A 3,226-nucleotide genomic window follows, 5' to 3' on the forward strand; every position below is an offset into this window, starting at 1 on the left:
TTGATTGGTGCTAGTGTTAGACCAGGGGCGGACAATTATTTCAGGCGGAGGGCCACTTACCCAGTTTTGGCAGGCTGTTGATGGCCGCATGGGTAGCCCCACCCCTTGACAGGTGCCCCATCCCCTGGTCACCATCTTGGGACTAATGTCCCAATGTCTGGGGACCAATGTCTCAGGGTCAGCACTGGTGGGACCCAAAACGGGGTACAGGCTGGCAAGGATCTGTGGAGCTGGGCTGGGCTGCACCAACAGGGAGAGGGGGAAGCTGGCCTGGCTCCATAGAGCTGCTGCTGGCTGGGACTCCGCGCTCCTACCACCCTGCTCTGGGCCCCACTGGCACTGGCCCCGGGACACTGGTGCGGGACCCGTGCTCCCGCTGACTCCCGTACCTGCTCACTCCCAGTGCCTCCCAGCCCCATGGTACAGGAGGGGGCAGCGCACAGCCCTGACCCCCTGCTCACCAGCAGGGAAGAAGTTGGTGCTGAGCATGGGGAAAAGCAGCCCCTTACCCACCCCATGGCCAGCGCTCCCTGCTGCAGGTGTTCACAGCCCATGCAGAGCTGTCTGGAACAGGCATAGGCCGCCCAACATGGGCTGCGAGCAGCTGCAGCGTGAGGCACTGACCATGGGGTGAGCAAGGGGCTGCTTCTCCCTGCACTCAGCACCAGCTTGTAACCTGACCCTGCTGCCAGCCTAGGCCCCATGCCAGCTCCAGGCCCACCCGTTGGGGTTGCATGTGGTGACAGCAGCTGCAGCCCCCTGTCCCGCTTGCCATGCCGGGCAGTATTTTCTGCTGCCCATTCAGAGCTTGCACACTGGGAAGCCCACAGGTGGCAGTGGCAAATGCTGCCCAGTGCAGCAAGTGGGGGGGGTGCAGCTGCTGTTGCCATGTGCAACCCTGACAGGTAAGCCTGGAGCTGGTCTGGGGCCCAGGCTGGCTCCAGGATCAGGTTACAAGGTGGTGCTGAGCGCAGCACGGAAAAAGTGGCCCCTCGCCCGCCCTGTGCCCAGTGCTCCCTGCTGCAGCCACTCACAGCCCGTGTGGGGCTCTCCAGAGCCAGCAAAGGCAGCCCCCAGGCAGGCTGCAAGCAGCTGCAGCGCGGGGCACCATCCATAGAGTGGGCAATGGACCACTTTCCCCCACCGTGCTCAGCTTTTCCCTGGGCCACTTTTCCCTGGGTTCCTTCCCTGCCCAGGGTCCTCCCCTGACCTCCCTCCTTTCCCCCTTAACTGTAGTTCTGGCACGAGGCAGCCATGCGGCATGAGGCGGCCATGCTGAGGCTTCCGGCTGGGGGGGCAGAGACAGGTGGGCCCTGCTGTTGTGGGAGCCTGACAGGCTTCCCCTGAGTCCTACTGCCTTTGTTCCTGTCTTTTTTTACAGGAACCAAGACCAGATAAATATTAAATTTTGTAAATTTTTTAGGGGCCCCATGGGCTGGATAGAATGGCCTCATGGGGTGGATCTGGCCCATGGGACGTATTTTGCCCACCCCTGTGTTAGACTGAGTTTGGAGCAGTAATACCGTCATAAGGCTAACGCCTTCTCTAATGGTCCCCTACCTGCACAGCTGTAACTAGGCACTAGAGGGCTGGTGAGCAGAGTCCTGACTAGGAGCTACAGCTGTGAGTTCCCACTACAAGGCTGGTGAGCCAGGACAGGCTTCTTTCCCTGTAATTGGTCAAGAGAGATTGCAGGGGAGGGGGGCAGGAACATGAAGCTGGGAGGCAAAGAGTTAATGAGATGTGGTTGGGTCATGAAATGGAACCTGGAAATAAAATGGGGAAGGAGGATGGGTGGTGAAATGAAGGAAGTCAGCCACTGAAGGATAAAAGAAAAAGAAGTCAAGGAGAAATACACATCCTCAACAAGTAGCACAAGATCAGAGGAGGGGCACACTGAAGTGCTCTGGGTTAGAATACAAGGAAGTTGAGGGGAAAGGGACTTAACGGTAGGGGTTTACTACAGGCCACCCATTGGTCTAGCTCTTCAAGGGGAAGAGCTAGACCAGGAATTCTTAAGTCAGCTCACAGAGATAGTTAGGTCAAAGGACGTGGTCATCATCGGTGACCTGAACTTTCTAGACATCTGCTGGGAAGAGCTGCCAGCCAGGTCTGACTGCTCACGTAGGTTCCTAGCCAAGATACAGGACCTCCATCTAACCCAGGAGGTGCACAGCCCCACCAGGGGAGACGCCTTGTTGGACCTGGTCCTGGCAACGGACAATGACCTGGTGAGGGGTCTGCGGGTGCTCAACCACCTGGGTGATGGCAATCATCACCTGCTGAAATTCATCATCCAGCACAAGGTGGCAAAGGCCTGCAGCAAGGCAGCAGCCCTGGACTTCAGGAGGGCGGACTTCAATGAGGTAAGGAGAATAGTCAGGGAGGCACTGAGGTCGCAGAGAGGAAAGGAGTCAGGTGTCCAAGAAGAGTCCTTAAGGAGACAATCCTCCAAGCCCAAAGGGAGGTATTCCCAACACGAATCAAAGGGGGCAAGAGGGCACAAAAGCTCCCATGGCTCACCAAAAGCATACAGAAATGTCTCCTAGCTAGAAAGGAGGCGTACACCCAATGGAAGGGAGGGGCCATCACCAGGAAGGACTATACCTCGGGGCTGTAGGGGTGTGGTCAGGAAGGCCAAGGGGGAGATGGAACTGGGACTAGCTACCTGGATCAAGCACAACAAGAAGTCCTTTTTTAAATACATAAGGGGTAAAAAGAAGGTACCGGGTAACATGGGGCCTCTGCAAGGCACGCTAGGAAATCTGGTCGTCACACCAGATGACAAAGCTAACCTATTTAAAAATTTCTTTGCCTCCATTTTTCTGAACAGGGACCAGGTCACCCCCCCGCCACCACCACTGGGACCCCTGTAGGCACCAGAGGAGGTGCACCCAGGCCTAGGGTCAGTGAGGACCTAGTCAGGGAACTTCTGGAGGGACTGGATGTATTTAAATCAGCTGGTCCTGACGATCTCCACCCGAGAGTGCTGAGGGAATTAGCAGGGGTCATGGCAGGACCCCTGGCATGGCTTTACGAGCATTCATGGTGCTCTGGCATGGTGCCAGAGGACTGGAAAAGGACCATTGTGGTTCCCGTTTTCAAAAAAAGGAGAAAGAAAGACCCAGGAAACTATAAGCCAGTTAATCTTACCTCGATCCTGGGTAAGCTTTTTGAGAGAATTATCCTGGCGCATGTCCTCGAGGGGCCAGCAGGGGAGATTTTG

This window comes from Gavialis gangeticus, unplaced genomic scaffold (assembly GCF_001723915.1).
Source record: "Gavialis gangeticus isolate Ggan-Ray unplaced genomic scaffold, GavGan_comp1, whole genome shotgun sequence".
Lineage (NCBI taxonomy): Eukaryota > Metazoa > Chordata > Crocodylia > Gavialidae > Gavialis > Gavialis gangeticus.